The sequence below is a fragment of the Eumetopias jubatus genome, unplaced genomic scaffold, assembly GCF_037043125.1.
Source record: "Eumetopias jubatus isolate StellerSeaLion01/CBP00866 unplaced genomic scaffold, mEumJub1_p1.0 scaffold_15, whole genome shotgun sequence".
NCBI classification, from domain to species: Eukaryota; Metazoa; Chordata; class Mammalia; order Carnivora; family Otariidae; genus Eumetopias; species Eumetopias jubatus.
Window position 1 is genome coordinate 70357880 of NW_028274821.1, and position 17223 is coordinate 70375102.

Consider the following 17223-nt stretch of genomic DNA (forward strand, 5'->3'; position numbering starts at 1 on the left):
AAGGAGAGCTATAAGGATAAGAACACAACCACAGCTGCTCAGGAGAAGAGCATTTGTGCACAGGGTCACAGTTGGCATCACCTCTGTGCCCCAGTGAGAATTTAAAAGACGATGAACATCTTGAACCGACATCAGTCTGCTCTCTCCCCTCCCCACCCCACCACCTTTCACCAGGCCCGTAATCAATGAGAGGGAACCAGCAATTTGCCAGCTCACTGAATGCTTGACATGGAATTGTAGGATTTCCTTTGTGCCCTCTCCATCCCACCCTGTACGTTCTTGTCTTCATAGCCCTCAGCCATGCTGCCATCTTCCTGGGCACCCAGTTGTAATGACCCAATAGGACCTATTGACGATTCCTTCATTTGCAAACTTTCTGACTGTCCCTCCTCTCCTGGCCATTCCCTCCTCCTTCTTTAGGCATTCATTCAACAAAACGCTATTTAGCACTCACTATGTACTAAGCACTCTGTTAAGAAATGAGGCTACAACTGTGAAAGTGCTCCCTAGAGTTTATGACCTCATGGAGCTGATGAAGAAGAGGAAAGTAAACAGACAAACAAACATGTGAAAGAGATCTTGACAAGGAAGAACTAGGCGGTACGGAGGCAGAAAGCCATTCTAACATGTTATTGATTGCCAAGAACAAATCACAAAGTTCAGATGAAAACACAGCAGATGCCACGAATACGGGTGTAAATTTCATAGTAATTTCACTTGAAGAGGGACAAAGTTGTAACTTCATTCGAATGAAATTTAGTTAAAATCACAGCAAATTTAGTAGCTCCTTTATCTAAATTTGGCCAATTCAAGATAAAAACTTGGCCACTTAAGGTTTTCTCCTCCCTTTCCCCCCCCCCTTCCTTTCCCAGCATAATCTAAGTTGGGGTAACGATGGAGAAGTGGTGCGGAATCGCCTAGCACTGGCGTGGAGCCATGTCTCAGCCTCAGCCATGCTTCTGTTCCTCCCCTGCCTCCCCCATCACCCACCTGCCACCATGTTGCCAGGTCCACCCTCATGACACCTGGGTCCCTCCTCTGAGTTTCCTCTTCACTCCATCCTTTAGAGCTCCAGACTCTACCTTTCTAGATTTTCTACCTCCAGAGGCTATAAAACATAATTAACACTCAATCTCTCTTCCTAAAGAGAGATTACTTTACATGCAGAGAAATTGATCTTCCCTTTGTCTCTTAACATCTCCCCTCCATTCTAGATCCAAGGTTTTATATTTGAATAACCAGGGGCCTCGTCAAAACATATTTATAAGAAAACATCAGTATTCCTCCAAAGATGATGAACTCTGCTAAAATACATAAACAGGTACACCTCTTTAAAAATGAACCTTTTTTACCTTTTGTCCTGCTGCATATAAAAAGGTGAAGTCCAAATCTATTCTCTTCCCCCTCAACGGTGTAGCCCTCTAAGCATCAAGCCCACTTTTCAGTCTTCTTGGATTTATTGAGACTTGTTTTGCAGTCTAACATGTGATCTGTCCTAAGAATGTTCCGTGTGCACTTGAAAAGAATGTGTGTTCTGTGGTTTTTGGATGAAATGTTCTTATGTATCTATTAAGTCCATCTGGTCTACTGTGTCATTGAAGGCCAATGTTTTCTTATCGATTTTCTGTCTGGATGATCTATCCATTGGTGTAAGTGGGATATTAAAGTCCCCTACTATTATAGTATTACTGTCAATTTCTCCCATTATGTCTGTTAATAATTGGCTTTATATATTTAGGTGCTTCTATGTTGGGTGCATAGATATTTACAAATGTTAGATCTTCTTTTTCAGTTGACTCATTTATCACTATGTAATGTCTTTCTTTGTCTTTCGTTACATTCTTCGTTTTAAAGTTTATTTTATCTAACATGAGTATTGTTACATCAGTTTTCTTTTCACTTTTATTTGCATGGAATATCTTTTTCCATCCCTTCACTTTCAGTCTGTGTGTGTCTTTAGATCTGAAGCAAGTCTCATAGGCAGCATATAGATGGGTCTCATTTCATTATCCATTCAGCCACCCTGTATCTTTTGATTGGAGCACATAGTCTATTTACATTTAAAGTAATTGTTGATAGGGGTGCCTGGGTGGCTCAGTCGGTTAAGTGTCTGACTCTCGATTTTGGCTCAGGTCACAATTTCAGGGTTGTGAGACTGAGCTGGGCATGGAGCCAGCTTAAGATTCTTTCTCTCCCTCAGCCTCTGCCCCTCCCCATGCTTGTGCTCTCCTCTCTCTCTCTATAAAAGAATAAAAATTTAAAAATTTAAAAAAATAATTATTGATAAGTATGTAATTATTGTCATTTTGTTCATTGTTTTCTGGTTGTTTTGTAGTTCTTCCCTCTTCCTTTCTTTTTCTCTTGGTCTCTTCTCTTGTGGTTTGATGGTTTTCTTTAGTATTACATTTGGGTTCCTCTCTCTATTTTTTGTCTATCTATGGTAGGTTTTTGGTTTGTGGTTACCATGAGGTTCATATATGTCAACCTACATATATAGCAGTCTATTTTAAGCTGATAGTCATTTAAGTTCAAACACATTCTAAAAGGACTACATTTTTACTCCCTCTTACCATGTTTTATGTTTTTGATATTGATATTTTGTATCTTTATTTTGTGTATTTTGTGTATCCCTTAACATCTTATTGTAGCTTTAGCTGATTTTATTATTTTTCTCTTTTAATCTTCATACTATCTTTGTTCTTTTTAAGATTTTTTAAAGCAGTCTCTATACCCAACATAGGACTCGAACTCACAACCCTGAGATCAAGAGTTGCAGGCTCTACTGACTGAGCCAGCCAGGTACCCCATAACCTTCATACTATCTTTTAAGTGGCCGATCCACTGCCTTTACTATATATTTGCCTTTACCAGAGAGATTTTCTTTTTCATATATTTTCTTATTTCCAGGTATGGCCTTTTCTACTTCTGTCCCTTTAACATTTCTTGTAGGGCCAGTTTAATGATGATGAACTCCTTTAGTTTTTCCTTGTCTGGGAAACTTTTTATCTGTCCTTTAATTCTGAACAATAACCTGGCTGTGTAGAGTACTCTTGACTGTAAGTTTTCCCCTCTTGATTCTTTACATATATCCTTCACTCCCTTCCAGCCTGCAAAGTTTCTGCTGAAAAATCAGTTGATAGTCTTAAGAGGTTTCCTTTACTTGTGACTATTTGTTTTTCTCTTCCTGCCTTTAAGATTTTCTCTTTATCTTTAACTTTTGCCATTTTAATTATATGTTTTGGTGTGGATCTATTTGGGTTCATCTTGTTTGGAACGCTCTAGGCTTCCTGGACCTGAATGTCTGTTTCCCTCCCCTGGTTAGGAAAGTTTTCAGCCATTATTTATTCAAATATGTTTTTTGCCCCTTTCTCTCTCTCTTCTCCTTCTGAGACCCCTATATTGTGAATGTTAGTATGCCTGATGTTGTCCTGGAGATCCTTTACACCACCCTCATTTTTTAAAAATTCTTTTTTCTTTTTGCTCTTCTAATTGGGCAATTTTACTAGTCTGTCTTCCAGATTACTCATCTGTTCTTCTGTATCCTCTATCTGCTGTTGATTTCCTCTAGTGTACTTTTCATTTCAGTCATTGTATTCTTCAGCTCTGTGTTCTTTCTTACAGTTTATAACTCTTTGTTGAAGTTCTCATTATGTTCATCCATTCTTGTCTTGAGTTCAGTGAGCATCTTTATGACCATTACTTTGAACTCTTTATCAGGTAAACTGCTTATCTCCATTTCATTAGGATTTTTTTCTGTGAAGTTTTATCTTGTTCTTTTGTTTGAAACATATTCCTCTGTTCTCATTTTGTTGGATTATTTGTGTTTGTTTCTATGAATTAGGTGGAAGAGCTACCTCTGCCAATCTTGAAGGAGTGGCCTGAGGTAGGAGCATCCCCTGTGTGGACTGCATGTGCCTGGCAGCTTTGGCTGGCCAGATGGAGCTGGAGTGGGTGTAGGCCAGGGGGGTCCCAGGGCATGCTGCATAAGGTTCACCTTGGCAGGTTGGCCAGAGCTCGAGCAAGTGCCCAACAGAGGGTTCTAGGGCACTCTGTACTGGGGCTGCCATGGCAGGATGGCTGGAGTGTGATGGGGGTCTTGGGGTGCTCTGTGCTGGGGCCACCCTGGTGGGACAGCTGGATCTGGAGTGAAAGCCTACTTTTCTACAGAGGGATTTTCATGTCAGTTGTTTGTTCAGTTTCCCCAGGTTCCAAGGTGATAAAAAAATGTTGCATGAATTATGGGAGTAAATTTGCCTACAGATCCTTAACAATGGTTATGAAAGCCCTTCATCCCACATAGACTATTTTGCATTTTTCCAGCGGCACATGTTCTACCAGTTGTGCCATTATCATAATAAATTCAAACTATAAATATCAAGGACTTGGTGGGGCCATGGATTACCATGGGTATTCTGGATTACCCATGCCTGTGTTCCTTCTTTAGCACAGAAAATGGAGAGTAAGCGCTCTCATTATTTTAAGAGACTACGTTTTTAGGGGTCCATTTCCTTAAAAAGCTAAAGATCAGTCAACAACAAATAGAGAAGCCCAGACATGTATGTCTATGGTTAGTCCTATGGTTAATTTAAAAACAGAAGGGACTCTTCCTTTCCATATATATCTTCTCGCAACCACACTCAGGCTTCCAAATATATCCACTGATTGAATTTCAAGAGACGTGTTCTACTCCAGTCCCACCAATTCAATATGTATTCAATCTGAACAGGTTATGCTGGACATGGGTAATTTGAGGTGGACAGCTGCTTATAAGGAAGACTCTGGAGTGGAAAGGAACCTAAAGCCAAGGTCAAAGTAGGAAGGATGTTACACGAGGCAGCCTAAGGCAGCTTGGCCAGGTTATCAGGGTTTCCACCAGGAAACAAAAAGCTCTTTGGGCATCAGGACAGGAACAGAACAGCAGAGCATGTAGGGAAATCATTGATATGTGCGAGATATGAATAGCTGATGAGGAAGGCACCAGGCTAAAGGCACCTTGCTGAGCTTCACAGGGCACTGGTATAATGCTGGTACTCCTGAATGCATTCTGCTTGGGTACCTTCCCTCTAGGATCCAGGCTGACACACGGCCTCTCCTGAAGGCATATGGAAAGGCCAGTCCAACTTTCCACTCAAGAAGTAGAGAAAACACACCCTACATGTAGTAAGCATGAAATCAGCTTCATTCTTACGGCCGTGTGGTCCCCATCATTTCTTACCCCTCTTTTCCAGGCCCGTGCTGAGCTATAAGTTTTTTAGAGAAAGATTCCAGATAAATACAGTCTCCTTGTTATTGGTATAGCAATTCAGAGCTCCTTTAAAAAATGATGAACAAATGATTTCCTTGTTCAGCTACACAACACTCAGCAGCTACGCTCACATTGCAAACCATAAGGTGAACAGGGAGTCAAAATAGACTTTGATGTATGCCCTCCAAATAGAAAAAGTTTATACCCCACTGGCCCAGAGGTGACCCTGGTATTCTAGATGGGAAGTGGAACATCGCTGATGGTCTGTTCCCTGAGCTGTGGGCCCCAAAACATTTGGTTGTACCTAATTCTCAGTTGCCCTTTACCACTTAGGGAGAGGAAATGGAGAAGGGAGAGGGATTGTGGACAGTCTCACATTCACCATCCTACCTGTTCCTTTCAAAAACAGAAATTGTAGCCTTTTAATGATCATTATAAACCCATTTTATACATGATTCTTCCAAGATCGCACAGCTGGCATCATGGATTTAGAATTTAAACCCAGATCCCCAAACTAAATATCTACCATGATTTATGTTTAAAAAAAAAAAAAAAAGGACTGTTCCCGCAAAAGGAGGGGGGGGATGGAGAACATGACTTATTTGCCAAGGTGCTGGGATATCAGGATTCACAGATTTTCAAAGATGCTGCTAAGGTCTTTTGTAGAGTATGTGGTCCTTTTGAAGTAAAGCCAGGGTAATGGGAAACACTGAATTTGCTTTGTTTGAATCCCCTTGTTTGGTTCTTCCAAAGTCCAGTTTTTTTCAAATAAAATGGCATGCTAACAGCATTTTTGCTTTCCTGAGTCTGAATGGCCCCAATGTGGCAGCATCCCAGAGCATGCTGGGAAGAGGCATAGTTTCAAGGCATGTCCAGTGACCCAGTATCGCCTCTTTCCTGACCAGAACCTGCTGCTGCTGAGGCTAAAGATGAGTCAGTCTCCTTCCAAACCAAACGGTAATTAAGAGAGGATGCATTTTTAGACTGCTGTGGTCTGGTACTCTGCTGGCAGCTTTTGAAAGTAGTTTCTGCCAAGTAAAAAGGGAAGGGACTACCATCTATTGGTTGAGTAGCTATGACAGACTAGGCACTGTGCTAAGTGATTTACATACTTAGTGACATTTCATCTTAACAGCACCCTCGTAAGATAGGACTTTGGTGCCTCATTTTTTAGGGTGATGATAATAAGATTCAGAGAGGAAAACTGACTTGCTCAAGGTCACCCAGCTGGGACACACAGCTGGTAGAATTTAACCCCAGATCTGCCTGACTCAAAAGTCTATTTTAATCTTACATAGCAATCCTTGGAGCCAACTTTTAATGCCCCTGGAACTTGCCATGTGCTCTCAGTTCTGGTCCTCAAGAAAAGAGATCAAAACAATGGAGACCCAGGAATTCCATATTAACAATGTCCAGCTCACATTTGTTCTTCTAAATTCGATGTGTCTCTTCTCCCTGAGGACTGTGCTTCTTCCTCAATATGTAACTTGTGGACCATGCTGTCTGCGCACTCTCACTGATCCATGATGAGAGAAACACAGAAACCTAATGTAAGTAAATATTTATAGCTATGTAACAGTCATTTTTTTGCAGCAAATCAAATTATAAGGTATTTAGGGATGATTATGTATATCTTTTTTTCGTTTTATTTTTCTAGTAATTCGTCTTTCATGTGCTTTCCAAAAATATCAGTATGTAACAGATTAGAAATTAAAGAAATAAGATGGATTCCTTGTCTGAACTTTGAAAAGCACGGTCCCAAAGTTTGAGAGATCTTCAAGAGGACCATCGTTTAGTGTCTATTAAATGAATGTTTTGATGTAGGTCTGGGTAACTGAGTAATCTACCACTTAAGGGACAGCTTCTGGCTGAAAACCATTTCTGACGTATACTACTGGCCACGTCAAGCATTTCTGATCTGAAGGGAGGCAAACCAGTGAGGCAATTAAAAGTATGGATGCTAGGGTCAAAAGAAATCGGATTTGAATCCTGTGTCTTCTACTTGGCAGCAGTGTGATCTGGAGAAGTTACTTAGTTTTGCTCTGGCTTAGTGTCCTCCTCTCAAGAGACAAACATTAGAGAAATGCAAATCAAAACCACAATGAGATATCAATTTGTATCCATTAGGATGTTACAATTTAAAAATGGAAAATAATGTGTTAATTAGGGTGAAGGAGAAATTGGAACCCTTGTGCATTGCTGACTGGAGTATAAAATGGTGCTGCAGGTGTGGAAAACACTTTGGCAGTTCCTTAAACAGGTAAACAGAATTTTCATACAATTCACCACATCTACTCCTAGGTAATATACCCCCAAAGAATTGAAAACAGGATTTCAAATGGGTACTCACACACCCATATTCAAAGCAGCATTATTCACGATACCCCAAAGGTGGAAAAACCCCTAATGTCCATCGACGGGTGAATGGATAACCAAACTGTGGTATATACATACAATGGAATTTTATTCATTCTTGGTAAAAGATAAACTGAGGCATATTAAAAACTTTTGAGAGTTTGAGCAAAAATCTATGTGAATCAGGCAGCATCAAACAGGAAAAGGTTAGGAGTGCTCCATCAACCCAAGCTAGGGCAAAGATTTATAGAGAAAGTGAGGAAGAAAAGCAAGCGAATCATTTGAAAAGCTTATGAGTTTGCCTTATTTGAGAAAGTCTAGTTGGCTCCTTGTGATTGCTGTCTTTAGGTTTTGATTTCTTAATCTTGAGGCATTTACAGGCTGCTAAGGTATTACAGCCACCTCAGTCCTAAGGCTTCCTTGTTTAATTAATTTAACACCTTTAAAAAGGAAGAACATTCTGACATACGGTACAAAATGGATAAACTTCGAAAACATTATGCTAGGTGAAATGAGCCAGACGCCAAAGGACAAATACCGTATGATTCCATTTCCATGGGGCACCTCGAGTAGGCAAATTCATAGAGATAGAAAGTAAAATAGAGGTTCTCAGGGACTGGTGGGAAGGGGAATGGGTAATTATTCCCTAATGGGTACAGAGTTTCAGTTTGGATGGAAATCGATACTGTCGATGGTTGGACAACATTACAAATGTACTAAATGCCACTAAATTGTATGCTTAAAAATAGTTCAAATGGTAAATTTTGTGTTATGTATGTTTTGCCACAATAAAAAGAGAGAAATAAATGGTATTTCCCCTCTTATTCTACTTATTTCTAACTGCTGTCAGCATATGAGTCGTGTTGAGCAGAGACCCGCAGGAAACGTGCCAGAGCATTCGAGGAGAGGCTTTGCCATTTTCTGTACTTTCCAGGTGTCCTGTAGTAAGCAAGCGTTCTTTTTGTGACTGGGAAATAAAGCACACATTTTAAAAATTTGTCTGAAAAGCAGGATTCAAAAACCGATGCTCCCCCCGTCAGAACAGAGAGGGCTTTGCCTTTGCTATAGGATCAGGCCACAGAGTGGCTATTTTTATCCAGAGGCACCATCACAACCAGCCCAACTCAGTCATGTTTTGTGTGTGTCCAGCATCTTGGGCTGGTTTTCAGACATCCTGATGATTGGGGAAACCCAGAGGCGCTTGTCTGGAAGATATAGGCTCTTAATTTCTAAGGTAAATTTAAGGCACATGTATTACCATCTCTCTTCTGTCATCTGCCTTTGAAGTGGGCTCGCCACTGAGCTGAACTTCAAGGTTTACCCGACGTTGCCTTGGTCTCCCTAAATTACTTCCTGCGGTTGGCGGCAGGCAGCATTTGGAGGGTGCAACTTGATGCACTCATTCAGCAAATTGTACGGAAGCAGCTTTTGGGTCCCAGGCACAAGAGAGACGGGGAGCACTCAGTGAGGTTTCTGCTGATGACGGGCTCACGGTCAACGGGGAGAGAGAGAGAGGAGGAAACAGATGAATACATGGAGTGTGACGGGTTAATTACAAAGCTAGCCAGGCGCAGTGAGAACCCCGCCGGAGGTTGTACAACTCAGGAATCTTCTTGTGGGCACTCCATCTAAAGTGGAAATGCCTAGTGTCTCTGCCTGTGCTTTCTCTCCCACCTCCATCAGTCCCTCTGGGCGTATCCCCTATAGAACTACCTTCGTAGGTAGCTCATGCCACCTTGTGTATTTGCTTGTGATTTACATGGTGATATAGGCTCTGGGATCAAGGACGCCATGTCTGTCTTGGTCACCACTGCATGTCCAGGGTGTAGAATAGCGCTTAGCTCTGCACAGTGACACCTAGAGAATTTCCACCCAGAAGTTGTTTACAGACAGCAACCTACACGGAATGGGAGTCGGGCTAAAGCTCCCTTTTCAAGCAAACCCTATATTGTTTGTTTCAGTGATCACAAGTGTACTTGGCATGGCTTTGGTAGGGAGACTGTTAGGGATTCGGGAAAAGTAACTGAAGACACCGTTCTCCTACCTGCCTCTTACAACTCCAGGGGGTGGGTCATATTCATCGATTGAACTTATAATACGATTCAAAATGAAGCAATGCCAGAAAGAAACTGCAAAAATTATGCTGCTTTTTAAATGCTCACATGTAATAAATGAATGTTTTAAAAACGGAAAGCAATGTTATTCTCTTAGTCACTGAATAATTCAAGTATATTTTAAAATTTAGTAATAGTGTGCCTTGAAAAATGTGTTCCAAAAATGGGGCACAGATTTTAAATTGCACAATAAATGGCTTCTCTTAATCCTATAGGTCACCTCATTTTGAGAAAATGCCCTAAACCCCAACCCATCCTGATGAGGCCCGTGCCAAGCTGTCCCTAGGTCCCACCCCCCATTTTCACCATGTTTGGTACAGGCCCTTCCTGGCACATAAACACTGCTCACCAAGTGGCTTAAAATTAATGCTAACTGAATACACAAATGAAGAAATAAAGTCAAGAAAAGACAGTGTATGGGTTGAGTCTACAAAGATAAGCAGCATCCCCAGGAGCTTGGTGGTAGAAAGATAAAAAGCCTTGTAGGCTGAGGGGACAGGCAGGCAAAGGTATGGAATTGACAAATAGAACCAGGTGTTCTAGGAACTGCAAACAAGACAGAGCTACAAACAATGCAGAGGGCACATGCAATCTCCAATGTAACAGGCAGCAAGAGGCCAAATCCACTGGGCTTGGGGAAGAGCTTGGAGGTGATGGGGAGGCACTGAAGGTCTTTAAGCAAGATAGCACATACGATTCTACTTGCCTTTTAGAGAGATCTCATTGCCTCCGCTGTAGAGCAGGGGCCAGCCAACTCTGGCCCGTGGGACAAATCTGGCCCTCCACCCGTTTTTGCAAATAATTTTTTGTTGGAACACAGCCATGTTCATTCACTTGTGTATTGTCTATGGCTGCTTTGTACTGCACCGGCAGTGTTGGGTAGCTGCAATGGAGACCGCCGAGCTCACAAAGCCAAAAATATTCATCACCCATTCTTTTACAGAAAAAAAATAATTGCTAACCCCTGGGTCTAGACGAAGGCGGAAGAGACAGTGAGATCAGAGGCAAGGAGACCAGTTGGGGACCTGCCAGGAACCAATAGAGTGAGGATGGAAAGGAGGAGGGCAGAGCAGGAGATATTGAGGGAGTGGAATTATCAAGACTCAGTGTTTGGTGGGGGAGAAAGAAAGGGTGTTCAGATGACTCTGTTTCTCTCATGAGTGATCAGGTAGAGGTTGCATCATCCACTGAGAAAGGAAAAGAGATTTGCAGATAGGGAAAAGAGATACTGACTTTGGCTTTCAACATGTTGGGTTTGAGGCTCCTCTGGAACATCTAGGTGGAGTTGTCCTCTAAGCAACAGGATAAACGAGCCTGGGGTGGCCTGGGGACACAGATCTAGGAATCTCAGCATGTTCAAGGAGGTGGTTCAAACAGCAGGGGAGAATGTACACCCAGAGAAGAGTTGTAGACTGAGGACGGAGCTCTGGGAAACCCCCAGAGCTCAGTTAGGGGCAGATAGATGCGTGAGGAGCCCAGAGCCTTGGGGAAGGCTATCTTCTACCCAGAAGCACGATGCCCTGCTTCCTCCAGCCTTGCCCATCAAGACAAAGTAGGGTTTGGGGCTTGGGGGAGCCCTGCCTCCCAGCTCTAGGAACACCATCATTTCCACGCCGAGAGGCCTGCGGGAGTCTAATCATCTTCTATTTATCACCTCAAGCACTGCTCCCAGGCCATGCCAAAGTGATGCCAAATGCCGGGATGAAAAGTGGACTGCTCTGTGAGATGTTTGGAAGCCTGCAGTGATGAACCAGGTTTCTCTCTTTTCATTCAGCCAAAGGAATATCAGTGGCCATTTGCTCTATCCATGTTCACTGAAGGAACTGTCTATACATTTTCTTCCAGAGTCATTTCAGTCAGGTCTCTCTCCCCAGGATCATCACCTTAGCTCTGGGCTTAGAAGGACTATATGTAAATATGACACATACACATATAGATGTAGGGATGTACTATGATATAGGGCATATGTAAATATATATCCACACACAAGCACGTATGTGCTTTGTTTTGGTCCAACGGACAGATTGCTACCCAAAGGAGAAGGAACTTGCAAGAAGGTCACCAAAGTTTATGGCAAAGGCAAAGATATCCCATGTCTTCTGACTCAAATCCCAGGGTTCCCTCCTGCCTGGTTTCCCCTCAGGGTTCCATGAGGCCTTCACGGTCTTGATATGGAATTGAAGGGTGTTCGGCTCTCCTTCCCACATCTTTCCCTCAAGCCCCGCCCCCCCAAGCCCAGGAAGGTGTCACATAGTCACATGCAGGCATAATATTTAGGTTTCAAGGGGGTGGAAAGCTTATTCTCCACACCTCTGAATTTCCGGGAGTACTTTGGCCTCCTGCCCTGGCCTTTTCCTTCAGAGGTGCAGTGAGCCCCTTAGATGGTGGAGACAGTTCTTGCTGCATGGCTCCCGAGGGGTGTCTTCATCAAAAATCCTGAGCCTGGGGATTCTCGCCTCCCGCTGCCCAGCAGTTACGAGGCAGTGATTATGGCTTAGTGGGTCTGCTCTGCAGACTCCCACCTTCTGATGTTTAACTATTCCAAAGTCAGGCATATTTGGCTCTAACACTGGACCACGCACTACAACAAGGTTTCACTATATTGAAAGTCATCTCTTGATCTCTATCATGCTGACTCTTGCATCTGTCTTTCAATTTGTTCCAACTGTAGGTGAAAAGCAGGGAGGTTGTCAACTTCTCAGAACAGAGAAGCAGGAACTTTCGAAACAAAACCCACAGTGTAAGGTGTGGAGAAGGGGGAGGTTGTCTCTGGTATTTTGTCTTTGTGGTAATGTATGTGAGACTCACATGCTTTACCCCTCCGAGAAAGAGGAAGTCCAGAGCTGAAAATATTGTATTTGGCTGGGGAACGAGGCCTGTCACAATCTGGCCCTGGCCTGCCTATCGAGCCTCATTCACCATGGCTGGCTGCTCTGCAGCCAAATTCATTTTTCCCCTCAGGCATGCTCCAAACCTTTCAGCCACTAGGCCTTTGCTCAGATGGGTCTTCCCACAGCTACACTTTTAGCCTGAGTATGAGCGTCTGGGAACCAGGTCTGCAGGAAACATGAAGAAGGATGAGGTATCTCAAGGCATAAACCCTCTGGTCCTGTGTTTGTTTCCTAGGGCTGCCAGAACAAAGTGCAGCAAACTGGGTGACTTGGAATTTATCCTCTCACGGTTCTGGAATCCAGCAGTTTGAAATCAAGGTGTCAGCAGGGCCATGCTTTCTCTAAGAGGTAAATCCTCCCTTGCATCTTCCTAGCTTCTGATGGTGGCTGGCAATCCTTGATGTCCTTCGACTTTGCAGCTCTGTCACTGAATCTCTGCCTCTGTTGTCACATGGCATCTTCCCTTTAGGCCTGTGTGTTTCTGTGCTTTCACAGGGCATCCTTCTCTTTGGGTAAGGATGCCAGTCATACTGGATTAAAGACCTCACCCTAAAGACCTCATCTTAACTTGATTACAACTTCAAAGACCCAATTTCCAGATACAGCCACATTCAAGATACCTACAGTTTGTGGGCTCTTTTTTGAAGACACAATCCAACCCACCACAGCTCCTATTCATTTTCCGAGACTCAGTCTAATATCCCTGGAGAAAGTTCCCTGATGCCCCAATCAGATGGGGCCCTTCCTTTCTCTGCCCTTCCAGGAACCAGTCTCCATCTTCTGGTACTTGTCTTATACTGCCTTATCGATGTAGAGGAAATAGGCTTCATAATTTGGAGAAAGCGACCAAGAGAAATGGGCTGTGCAGGGAGAATAAAACATTAAGTTGAGCCCCAGAGACTACTTCACACTTACATAGCCTCACATAGACTATGTAGAGTTTCTGTATTTATTCTTTGGCCTGACCCAAAATTCTGCGTGGTGACCTGGCCCAAGGAAGCTTCTCTGGGCTCCAGGGCTGCATGGAGGCACTGGCACAAGCTCACCACAGCTGGCCAGGAAAGCCCTGGCTGACAGATGCCCCATGGGTCCCTCTGGGGTGTGTGCCTCGGCCCGCCGGCCAACCAAGGAGCATCCCCCCCCCCCCACCCCTGCTGCTTTCTCTGGATCGTGCTGAATCCAGAAAGCAGGCTCTTCAAGAGCAGCCTGTGGCTTGGCTGACTCAGGCCCACTTCCTTTCTCCACCCTGGTGTTCACAACTCCCTGTAACAGCCCAATTGGCAAGTCCAGGCTGCTTCTCCACCTACATTCTGAAGCCACCCCACTGGGCCAAGACCGGCAGTCTTGCCTCTGGTACTGGAGGGAGGCTTGCTGTCCCTTGACGGGTCAACTACTGACCTGGGCTGATTCCTAGATACCCATAAATCTCCAGGTTACAGTCTTGTTTAGCCCAGGCTCCAGGGCAGGAGGACTTTGTAATACAGAAATTATCAGAATGGGATGGCCCTGTGTTCTGAATCCCAGTTCTGTCTTTTAGGCAAGGCTCTGACCTCAGACAAGGTCATGTCAGTCTCTGTGTTTCTGTGATCCATCTCATGTTGAGATGGGCTTAATGATCATTTCTTTGCAGCACTATTGAGGGCAGCTTAGTGGCTCGGAACATGGGTTCTGAAGTAAACCAGCCTAAGTTCAAAAGCAAACCATCAACATGGAACACATTACTTCTCCTCTCAAGCTTTAATCTCCTCCACTGGGGCTGTTACTGGGATGACTATACTAGTTTCCTGCAGCTGCTCTAACAAATTATCACCAACTCAGTGGCTTCAAGAACATAAATCTATTTGCTTATAGTTCTAGAGGCCCCAAGTTTGAATGAAGTCAGTTTCACTGGGCCAACACCAAGGTGTCTCAGGGCTGTCCTCCCTCCAGAGTTCTAGGGAAGAACCCACTTCCTGCTCCTTTTCAGCCTTGAGAGTTGCATTCCATGGGTTGTGGCCACTCTGTCCATCTTCAAAACCAGTGGCATGGCATCTTCAAATCTCCCTCAGCTTACACCATTACATCATCTTCAGGCTTCTGTATCAAATCCCCCTTTACCTCCCATTAACAAGGACACTTCTGGTTGCACTCAGGGCCCGCCAGGATGCTCTCCCCATCGCAAAATCCTTAATTTAATCACATCTGTGAAGTCTCTTTTGCCGTAAAAGGTAACATTCACATATTCCAAGGTTGAGAACTTAGATATCTTTAGGAGCCATTACCCAATCTACCACACAACATTAAAAATATATATTAAGCAGTGTAGTGTGGCACAGACCCCTCAGAATGGCCCCCTGCTTTCCTGCCTCACGGGAGGGGTAGAGACATCCAGGAGGGTGGAGAGCCACTCAGGGAGATCAGGTCAGCAGCTGTTTACTAACTGGCTTTGAACTACTTCAATATTTTAACACCCAGCCATACCAGCTAAATATGAGTGAGTCCTGCTATTAGTAAATACCATGGAGAGGATTCATCATGATTAGAATCCACAATCCATGTCAAGTTCTTAGTATAATGCCTGGCATACAGTAAGTGCTCAATAAATGTTAGCTATGAATATTTTCATTAATAGTGATGTGTTGCCTTCTAGGAGCCTGAACTCTATTCTGGGTAAACTAATTCCACCAAATGACAAGAGTCCCCCGCCAGCCCCCCCCCCACCCCCGCAAGCTGCCTCTCTGCTGTCCCTTCAGGCAGCATAGACACCTCTGTGTACCTGGGCACTTGCCCTCTGGGATGCCAGTTTTCCCCACCCTTCTCAACTTCCTCCACATTTCCTGGACTTCCTGGACTCTCACTCTCAGCTCCCCGCCCCTAGATTCAGGACTCAATCTATCTTCTACATTTGGCACTCTGATGAGAAAGTCGTTCAGCATACCCATTCATCAGCCCCCAGTTTGCCCAAAGAATAAATTATGCTTCCCACTTCCTCATCTACATATTATGTGCTGTGGCCAAGAATGCACTGGATGCTTCCAATTGCCTGGGTGCTGGCCAGACATCCTGAGCCTGGAGTTTGTGCACGAGAGCCAGGCTCTGACAGTTGTAAGAAGTCAGCTGGAAGATCCATTAGCCTGAGCTTATTTGCCAAGCCTGAAAGAGGGCTCCAGGCTATACCCATCCTTGCAAGCTGATTATGAACTTGCCCTAGGAGTCTAAGAGTTAGGCTTTAAGGTAACCACCCTCTCATGAAGTTAGGTAGATGCAGGTCTACTGGAATCCTCTCTATAAGGAGGAAGGTTCCAGGCTTCCCTTCCCTTGGTATTAATGGCCAGCTAATCTTTGAAGTTTAGCTCTCTAATTACATATGTATATACACATATACATACACACACACACATATGCATATTTATATATGTATACAGTATATATATAAGTATATATATATGTGATCTTTATCTAATAATAGAGTGCCAATTCTGAGTCATAACCCTTGCCACACTCTGGAAATCCAAACTCAGTGATAATAGCTACTGCTTATTAAATGCTTGTTCTGTGCTAGAGAGGGTTCTAGGAGCTTCCATCAATCCTCCAATTGCAGTAAGAAGCAGAAACCAAGGCTTACACAGGCTGAGTAACTTGTAAATGGTGTTGTCAAGTCTTCAGATCAGGATGTCAAAGTCTTGTTTTGTTTTGTTTTTCCCATAATACCATACCGCCTGTGAATAAAAAACAATCTTTGAAAACAGAAGGTTCTAGTGGGAGCATGCTTGGTAATTAAATAACCATCCCTCCTACCATCTGAACAAGGTGGTGGGAGCATAGAAAAATAGAACCTCTCTCCTATGCCAGAGGATGAGAGCCAGTAACGTCCTCAGAGACCCCCTGATTTAACCCTCCATTGTGCACATGGGGAAACTGAGTCACTGATAGGGACAAAGACTCCACCAAGGCCTCACCATGAATACACAGAAGAGCTAGGACCAGAGTGGCCTCCTGTGGCTCAGCCCACACAACCTCTCCTCCCTGCTTCTTCCTACTGCCTGGGCCCCTCGGAAAGGGAAGAGCTGGGATTGGGTTTGCCAGACTTAGCAAAAACCAAAACAGGGTACCCAGTTCAATCTGGATTTCGAATAAACAACAAATACATTTTTGTATAGGTAATATACAAGCAATATTTGGGACATGCTTTTAGCAAAAAATTATTCATTATGTATATGTAATTCATGTTTAATTAGGTCTCCTATATTTTACTTGGCAATTCTGGTTGGGATGGATCCCTGAGCAGTCAGGGCCTTGGGAAGGGGCAGGTTGAGGGTGAGCAGCATCCACTCCTTGGTTGATTTCCAGCTGATTATATGAAATTCAGAGAAGTGGCCTAAGGAGCCTGAGCAGGGGAAGACAAGGGAGAAGTCTGGGTGATGCACAATCAGAATCTGTAGGTTCCAACCAGATGGAAGGTCCATACTCACACAAAAGCCCCCCAGAGAGAGGAAGGGACATGGAATGACTGACAAATGCAGCACCAGGTGCACGAAGGAGGCAGCACAGAGGAAGGACAGAGAGACTTGGCCTGGATATAGGACTTCCAGAGAAGGGACTGTGCTCAGGAGAAACAGAGCTCTTCCAAGAAGTGGTG